The sequence below is a fragment of the Triturus cristatus genome, chromosome 2_1 (genome assembly GCF_964204655.1).
Source record: "Triturus cristatus chromosome 2_1, aTriCri1.1, whole genome shotgun sequence".
In the NCBI taxonomy this organism is placed as follows: domain Eukaryota; kingdom Metazoa; phylum Chordata; class Amphibia; order Caudata; family Salamandridae; genus Triturus; species Triturus cristatus.
This window is the reverse complement of record NC_140581.1, coordinates 118,630,509-118,640,261: the sequence shown is the minus strand read 5'-3', so window position 1 is coordinate 118,640,261 and position 9,753 is coordinate 118,630,509.

Here is a 9,753-nt window from a genome sequence, read left to right as displayed (position 1 = left end):
TACCCTGACTAGAGGCAAGGGTCCCTATTTGTCACAAGTACCTACCTGTGCCAACTAGAGGCCCCCAAATCTAACATCCACCATTCAAATTACTTTCATATTTTCACTATACTAATTCACCACTAATCCTTTATGGGTTCCAAAGTAGCATGCTACTCGCCATTAAAGCGCTTCAATACTCAATCAAGGTTAGCAGGCCTTATATAAATGCAAACCTTTCTCCCTCTTCTATCCCTCCACTATCCTTCTCAATCCAAATAACTGACCAACATATCCAACACTCAAATTACTTTCATATTTTCACTATCCTTGATAGGTTCCGGAGTAGCGTGCTACTCGGCGAAAAAGCGCTTTGACGCCTCGTCAGGGGTAGTAAGCGCTATATAAATGCAATTACAATACAATACAATATAATTTAAGGAAGAGAGGTATATGAACAACAATTATTAGCAGTGGACTTTTCATCTCAGCCGTATTCACAATCAGCTATTTTCACTGGTGAATCACTAGTGCTTGTAGAAACAAGAGTTCCAGTTCACAAATGGTGGATTTGCATTTGTAAATCAAATTTGGCCATGTGCAATATTACCCTGGTGTGGGGTTAATATCAAGCACAGCTAAATCTCAAACCAGGTGTGTGGAGGTAGCACATGCCCTTGAAAGTCTTGAAAGTTGCACAAACACAAGAACTGGTGAGTACACCCCCCCACCCATCCTTTCACACTCTGGAAACAGAGATTTACTACTGCCAATTACAGGATTTCATCTGGTTCCAGGATTGAGATAGGCAAAGGGATCACACCCAAAATTAGTAGGGGCATAGTGGAAGAGATGTTTATACTGGAAGAAATATTTTCCCTTTGGAGAAAAAAAGGAATAACCCACAGTTGCACCAATGTGCAGTTATTGTTGTATTATGTACAACCACGCAGTGGACTACTTCTGCATAGCAGTGCTTAATTTGAGCCGGTGCTTTCCGGTGCTCAGCACCAGCACTTAATTATTTTCCGGTGCTCGGCACTGGTACCGAATTGTCAGCACCATACGTAGAACAGTCCACCACATGGTGGTGTTGCTTATCTAATTTAGAGATGAGCAGAACAACAGTTGTTTAGGAATACAATATACATTAAAATAGTGCTCATACCTGCCTCCCCAGCCATTCCTTTAGCTTTGGATACCTGGATAAATCTTTTTTTTTTGTTGAATTCTGTTTATTAGATTTTCACAGCATCGTACAAACATACCGCTGCGGCAGGCAGCATTTAGCCAAAAACAACATAAACAAACTTGTAAAGGTACATGTTGAGATCAGATATTACATGGCATGCATTCTTTGGGCCCCACTCCAGAGCAACAATGCCCCCAAATCCAAGAAATCCGAAAAACATGCCAGTATACATAAGCAAGCAATTTATACAGTATCGTCATGTATCTATAGTAATAATTAGTCTCTTAATGGCGACCAGATGTCTTTAGGTTTAGACAAGACAGGCAATTCCTCTGCATACAACTCCAACTGTTCACGACAGAACACGAGGTCCTTAATCCACTCATCAACGTTTGGCAAGCAGGAGAGCCACCCTAACAAACCTTCCCAGAGCGGCCTTCAACTGGGGTGCATGGCCAAGCAGACATTCCAGAGGCGTACACTGTAAAACTATTCCTGTCATGGTGTGTATGCGAGCAACGACACCCTCCCAGTATTTATGCACACAATCACACTGCCATGCCAGGTAGAGAAAATCAGCCTGGGACAGGCCACAGCACCTGCAGTGATCTGACTCCTGCAGTCCCATTCTATATAACCTAACAGGAGTGTGATACATTTGATGTATAAATTTAAAATGTGTAATACGTAGATTACCACTGGGGGTAAGGTGACCTGTGAGAGTACAAATTTGTTCCCAGTCTCGTGGGAGAATCGGGGAATCCAATATAGCATTCCAGCGCTCTAAACTGCTATCCGACCCACACACCGTCTCCCCCTGCACTGCCTTATAAAGTTTGGTAATTCATTTTTTCTTAGTTAGGGTGACCAAGAGCAGTTGAAGCGACTGGAGCGTGGGGGGCTCCGCCGGAAAGTTGGGGTAATGATCCTTAAGTGCGCGTTTCAGGCGATATTGAAACAGCAAGGTGGGATTCTGGATGTAGCCTGTATCAGCCTCCGACAAATACCTCCCTCCCGGAAAGAGATCACGCATGTGCGCAATGCCAACTTCCTTCAGGGCTCTCATGGGCCCCCGCTCTTGAGTCACTGATAGAGCGATGTGGCCTGTCAGGGGTAAAGCAGGCGCATAGAGCGGAAGCTTCTGAGCACGCTTACCGATCGCCTACCAGGCTGCAAGAGTGGTATCAATAGTGTTGATCTCGAGTTTGGGCGTGCGCCTATTAGTGTGTGTGATGATACTCGAGAGTGGAACAGGGTAAGCATCCCCATCCTCCACCACAATGTGTGGAATAAAATCGTGTGTCCGGAACCAGTAATACGCGTATTGGGCTTGGGCGCAAAGATAATATATATAAAATCTGGGGCCGCAAACCCTCCTTTATCATAAGTCAAGGTTAATATACGTCAGCTAATTCTGGGTTACTTATTACCCCAAACCAGCCTCAATAGTTGGGATCGTACTGTTTAAAAAAAAATGTGTGGTGAGTTTGATCGGGATATTACAAAATAGGTATAGAAACCGCGGAAGGATTATCATCTTAATCACTGCTATGCGGTCAGCCAAGGACAACGGGAGGTGTAACCACCTATCCTCTTGTTGCACTAAGTTGTTATAGGCCATTCCATAGTTCCCCTTAATGACAATCTCAGGATCACGGTGCATCCATACACCTAGATACTTCACCGGATCTGTGGACCAGACCAAGGGGTATTCCAGCTGGGGCGGAGGCGTGTTGAGTGTCAAGGGAATGATTACTGATTTTTCCCAGTTTATCTTCAGTCCCGAGAACAAGCCAAAACGAATATATTCCTGGATAACCGGAGACAAATGCTGCTGAGGATCTCGTATGAAAAGGACCATATCGTCCGCATACATCGAGGTCCCAACCGGACGATGATTACAATTTAAGGCAGTTTCTCTATGCCGCTGTCGGATTTTGCAGGCCAATGGCTCCAACATGAAGGCAAAAAGGAGAGGGGACAGGGGGCAACCCTGCCTAGTGCCCCTTTCAATCTGGAAGGGCTCCGACGTGAAGCCACCCACCCTCGCCGACGCTTCCGTGTATAAAACCTGAATCCGCCTCGTCAAGACCATAGGAAACCCCATTCTGTGCAGTATGTGAAACATGTATGGCCATTCTATAGAGTCGAACGCTTTGGCCGCGTCGAGAAGGACCGCAGCCGCTGACAACTCCATGAGCCTCCGCATACATTTCCAAAAGGTGGGGTATAAGGATGTCAGTGTAAGTCTTATAAAATTCCGCCGTTAGGCCATCCGGTCCCGGGGCCTTATTATTTGGGAGAGAAAGAATAGCATCTTGCACATCCGTCTCGTCTATGGGTAGACTCAGATACTCTCTATGGGTGTCCGAGAGCCAAGCGCAGGCCACATCTGATAAGTAGTCATCCAGTGCCTCAGTTTCTATCCCACCTCGGGTTTTATACATGTCCGAGTAGAATTGTCGGAATTGACCCTCTATATCATGTGGAGTAAAATATTCCGATCCAGAAGAATCAAGTATGCGATCAACCTGATGATGATCAGCACAGAACTTTAGTTTGAAGGCCAAAGCCTTGCCTGGTCGACCCCCCTCACCAAAAATATACGCCGTATGCCTCCTTGCAATGTATTTTGCCTCTGTCTCAGCTAAAGTATTATATTCTGTCAAGAGCTCCTGAATGCGTGCTAGCAATTCTGCTGACGGGGCACTAAGATATTGCTCTTCCAGTTCACCCAATGCTTTTTCAACTCTGGACAGCTGACCCCTGATGTCCCTGAGGATCCCCGCTGTGGTACCTATGCATACTCCCCGGATTGTCACCTTAAAGGCTTCCCAGAGTGTAGACTGACTCTCCACCGAACCCACATTTATCTCAAAATATTGAACAATAGCGGTTCTGACGGCGTCGTTGTAGGTTGGATCGAGCAATGCTTCAGACCGGAAGCGCCAGGTGAAAGGGCGACAAGGATTTGCGGGGACACTAAGAGTTAAGACAACAGGATTATGATCTGATAATATGCGTGGCAAAGTGCGAACTGCTGTAACCCACCCATTAGCCTCCTCACTCAATAGCCAATAATCTAATCTGGACCAACTGTTGAAAGCTGGGGTGATGTGTGTGCTCCCAAGAGTCTCCGAGTTACGCAGCCGCCAGACGTCAACAAAACCAAACTCCGCCATTGCATCACGCACGCACTGGGCCACCTTAACTGTGCGTACCCCAGAAGGATTGGATTTATCTACTTGGGGGTTGAGGTGGGTATTCAAATCGCCTCCCCATAATACAGCAGAATCTGGCCATGAGCGTAAGACAGCAAGCATATTAAAAAAGGGCGTGGGGTCGTCCACTACTGGACCATACATGTTAATAATCGTAACTACAGTCATACCCAACTTGCCTTGCACCAAAGCCCAGCGGCCTTTAGCATCCGTACTAGTATGTATAGGCAAAAATGGTATCCCTTTTCGGATAAGGATAAGGACCCCTCTGGCATAGTTACAGTAAGATGACACCAGCCTAAAACCCGCCCACCTCTGTGCCACCCCATGTTCAGAGCGATTGTTCAGGTGCATCTCCTGCAACAATGCAATGTGTGTGGCATGTCTGTCTAAATACGACAATACCTGGTGAATCTTCTTGGGAGTGTTAAGCCCACGTATATTCCATGTCATGCAGTTATACATCTCACCTGTGAACATTACCCATAATAATCACCATCACAATGGCAGCAGGCGACAAATTATGTGCATACCCTGCAGTGCGGGCTCCCACATGAAAACACAATCTGATCATCGTACCTTTCAATCAATCAATCAGTCAATCAAGTAATTTGTAAAGCGCACTACATACCCGTGAGGGTTTCAAGGCGCTGGGTGGGGGGGGGGGGGGCTGCTGCTACTGGTCGAAGAGCCAGGTCTTGAGTTGTCTCCTGAAGGTCAGCAGGTCTTCGGTTTGTCATAGGTAGAGGGGGAGGGTGTTCCAGGTCCTGGCGGCGCGGTGGGAGAAGGACCTGCCTCTGGAAGTTGTTCTACGGGACCGTGGCCAGGGCGTGGTCAGCAGAGCGGAGTTTCCTGTTGGGTACGTATAGGAGAGTCGGTTGTTGAGATAGGCTGGTCCGGTCTTGTGGAGTGCCTTGTGTGCGTGGATCAGGAGCTTGAAGGAGATTCTCCTTTCGACGGGGAGCCAGTGCAGGTTCCTCAGGTGTGGGGTGATGTGGTCGCGGCATCGAGTATCAGGCGTGCAGAGGCGTTCTGAATTCTCTGTAGTCTGTTGATGAGCTTGGACGAGGCTCCGGCGTAGAGGGCGTTTCCGTAGTCAAGTCTGCTGCTGACTAGGGCCTGGGTGACTGTTTTCCTCGTGTTTGTCAGGATCCATCTGTAGATCTTGCGGAGCATGCGGAGGGTGTTGAAGCAGGTGGAAGAGACTGCGTTGACTTGTTTGATCATGGTGAGTTTTGAGTCGAGGATGATTCCCAGGTTGCGTGCATGGTCGGTGGGGGCCAGGGGGTCCCCAGTGCTGTGGGCCACCATGAGTCGTCCCATGCTGAGGGGTTGGACCCGAGGATGAGGATCTCCGTCTTGTCTGAGTTCAGCTTAAGTCGGCTTTCCTTCATCCAGTCGGCGATTGCCTTCATCCCCTGGTGGAGGTTGGATTTGGCGGTGAGAGGGTCCTTGGTGAGGGAGAGGATCAGCTGCGTGTCGTCGGCGTAGGAGATTATGTTGAGGTCGTGCTGTCGGGTGATGCGTGCTAGTGGTGCCATGTAGACGTTGAACAGCGTCGGGCTGAGGGAGGATCCTTGAGGGACGCCGCAGATGATCTCGGAGGCCTCGGACCGGAACGGGGGAGGCGGACTCTCTGAGTTCTGCCGGAGAGGAAGGAGGTGGTCCAGTCCAGGGCTTTCTCCCGGATCCCTGCGTCTTGGAGTCGCGTGCGTAGTGTGCGGTGGCAGACGGTGTCGAAGGCGGCGGAGAGATCCAGGAGGATGAGGGCCGCCGTCTCGCCTTTGTCTAGAAGGATCCTGATGTCGTCTGTGGCAGCGATGAGGGCAGTCTCGGTGCTGTGGTTTCTGCAGAATCCTGATTGGGAGGGGTCCAGGATGTAGTTGTCTTCGAGGTGACGGGTGAGCTGGGTGTTAACTATCTTCTCGATGACCTTTGCTGGGAACGGAAGCAGGGAGATGGGTCAGAAGTTCTTGAGGTCGCTCGGATCCGCCTTGGGTTTCTTCAGTAGGGCGTTGATCTCTGCGTGCTTCCAGTTCTCAGGGAAAGTGGCGGTCTCGAAGGAGAGGTTGATGATTTTGTGCAGGTGGGGTGCGATGGAGGTGCTGGCTTTGTTGAAGATGTGGTGCGGGAGAGGGTCGGGGGGGGGGATCCGGAGTGGATTGTGCCCATGGTCTTGATGGTGTCCTCGATGCTTACGTTGGCCCAGGTTGTCAGGGTGTCGTGGGCGGTGGGGTGCGGTGGGTCCGGTGAGGCGAGTTCTGCAGGGGTCGTCCGGGGTTTGAAACTGTCATGGATGTCGGTGATTTTCCGGTGAAAGAAGGTGGCGAGGGATTTGCTCAGGGCTTGCGATGGTGGGATGTCGTTGGCGCTGGAGCTGGGGTTGGAGAGTTCCTTCACGATTGTGAAGAGCTCCTTGCTGTTGTGTGCGTTGTTGTCAAGTCGGTCTGTGAAGGAGGTCCTTTTGGCGGTCCTGATGAGGTGGTGGTGGTGGTTGCGGGTGGCGTCTTTGTGGGCAGCGCGGCTGTCTGGCGTCTTGTCATTGTGCCATACCTTTGAACTTATGGAATCCCTCCCTCCACCCACTTCAGCAACCCCAATTCGCCAAAGACAGTACCCAATAATAGAACCATCCCCAACAGAAACCGAACACCACAACATAGCTTTTGGGGTACACCCATTGGGAGGAACGTAGCGGCTGAGACTCACTCCCAGATGAAGAGGGGAGCGGGCCGCCATAGTAGGGGAAACAAACCCCCCCTGCCCACCATCCACCCATTCAATCAGCGAAGGAGAAATCTGCAAGCCGACAGAACAACGGCCGATCTGACCCATACTGTCAATCTGCGGGACCATTATACATCCAGAATAAGAGAGGAGTCCCACCCTCCCTCCCAGGCCCACACCAGCAACCAGTAGATCTGAACCACATTAGACAGCAAGAGTACAATTACTCAAGACCAAAAAAAAGAAAAGGCACTTTAAGGCCTGAAGGCATGAATTGTCAGCACTGCAGCACACGCAACCCCATCTCTGTCTCACGAAGGCACCATTATACCAACTGGCGAGTGTCGCAGTGTGATGCAGAGGTTAGGACAAGAACACAGTCCGCAGCAATATACACAATCTGCAGTCACGTGCCAGTCCCACACCACTCAATCATCGACATCCGAAGTAGAGGCTGTAGACTGACGCTGTCGTCGTAAGGATTTAGCATAGTCCCAAGCCAATTTGGAATTAGTGAAGATTTTTGCGTTGTCTTCCGGACCTATGCGCAGGCGGGCTGGATAAAGCATAGCATATGGAATGTGTTCCTTCATAAGGAGCTTCTTGACCCCCTGAAACTCCTTACGTGCCGCCTGCACCGATGCTGTAAAATCTGGATAAAACGATAAGACAGTTCCTTGATAGTTCACTGTTCCCTTTTGACGAGTGATGCGCAGTATGGTATCTCTGTCTCTAAAGTTCAGCAATCTGGCTATTATAGGCCTCGGGGGGCACCAGGAGGTGGACGCGCCGCCAGGGACCTGTGAGCTCGTTCAATGGCGAACATGCTAGAGAGGCTGTCAGTCCCACAGATATCCCTCAACATGGTCTCGACATAATCTTCCAGCCGCCCAACATTGGTAGATTCCGGCAGACCCAAAATACGCATATTGTTGCGCCGTGAGCGCGCTTCAATGTCCTCGTTCTTGGCCTGTAAAACAGCCAACAACTTTTCCATGCCCGCGGTCTTAGCGGTCACCTGCGTCAAGCCGTCCTCCGCGTCCGAAATCCGCTGCTCGGCCTCGCCAATCCTCGCCGCGTGTTTATCCAGCTTGGAAGAGAAGTGATCCATGCGATCATTAAGTGCCGCTATCTTCCCATCAATAGCCTGTAAGCTAGTGTGGATGGCTGCCAATGATTTTTCCAGGGCAGTGGGGGCCGACGTTTAAGCATCCAGCTCCGAGTCAGAGGCAGCGGTTTGGGAGGATTTGTCGCGCTTGCGAAGTTTGAAGGTAAGCCTGGGCTGGTTTTTCTCTGGCTTACCCAAGTCGGCAGAAGCGCACAGGAGCGCAGGAACCACAGCCACCCAGCAATAGAATCAAGGGCAGGGGATTCTCCCACCGAGTCAAAGGCGAGGTGCTGGCTATCGTAGTGCGCTATCTATGCTATGCCGACTACCATCAAGTGATATAGCCAGGGCCCACCAGGAAGTGCAAGCAGTAATGTGAGGAGCCGGGCCAGGATTCACCAGACCCGAAGGACAGATCGGACCAATGTGGCTTCCAGCCCGGACGTCCCCGGCGAGGCGGCATAGGAAATTTGCCCCAATGCCTCCAAACTCCCGCTCTGGCAGCTGAGAGCACCTCCAGTCACAGCCCCGACGATCCGAAGGGTACAATGAGCACAGTAGGGAGCTCAGCAGGCCGCAGCAGAGCGCCCCCCAGTCATCATGCAGCCGTTGGACCCCCGTGGAAGCGAGGGGTGCAGCAATCAATAATCTCCCCACACTGTGTAGTGAATCCTCGGGGCAGATGGGCAGCCAGCCATCAGGCAGCACCGAAGCACATCAAAGCAGGCACCGCCATCAGCCACTCTCACACCGCTGCCTACCTTCTGAAGCGGCGCCGGGTCCTCGCGTGATTACAGGGGCCGCGCGCCCCGTGATTCCAGCTCACAGCACTCCTGCAGCTCCGAAGCGCACACCAACCGTAGCGGACCTCCCACACAGATCCAGCGCTGCACAGCCTCGCAGAATGCCAGCAGGCGCCCCAGGGAGGCAGATCAGGGACAGCAGGCGAGGCGGCCACAGCAAGACACAGCATCCGCTCACGGCAGTCCGGCTGCCATGATGGCCTCGGGCCGAGCGGGCAGCGTCCTCTTCACAAGCCCCGCAGACAGGATCCGCGCCGGGCGACACACCGCTTGTAGCAACGTTCCCTGCCGCCACAGAGATAACGGTGTATGGCTCAGGGAAGGCAGGATAGTAGCAGGATAGTTACGGCAGCCGGCAGAGCTACACTACTGTGCGGCCATCTTGCCGTGCGCCTAGCCACGCCCCCGATACCTGGAAAAATCTGATCTGTCGCATTTACATGCGAGAGAGATGGTTAGTAGTTGTTTTGGCGGCGATGACAAGGGCGATGGCTGGTGCAAGCTGCAGTGGCCTCCTGGTCAGAGCCCTGGCACTTAATATTGTACAAATTAAGCACTGCTGCATCGACATCTTTAGGAACCGTACTCAGGAGTCTAATTTATGAACACTAAAAACTACAACCCTATCCAAGAGAACTTCTGAAACTTGAGGCAGGTGCAGAGTTCTATATTATTCCTGGAAAGGTTTGTAATTTATGAAACTCATACAAGATGCTCCAGATC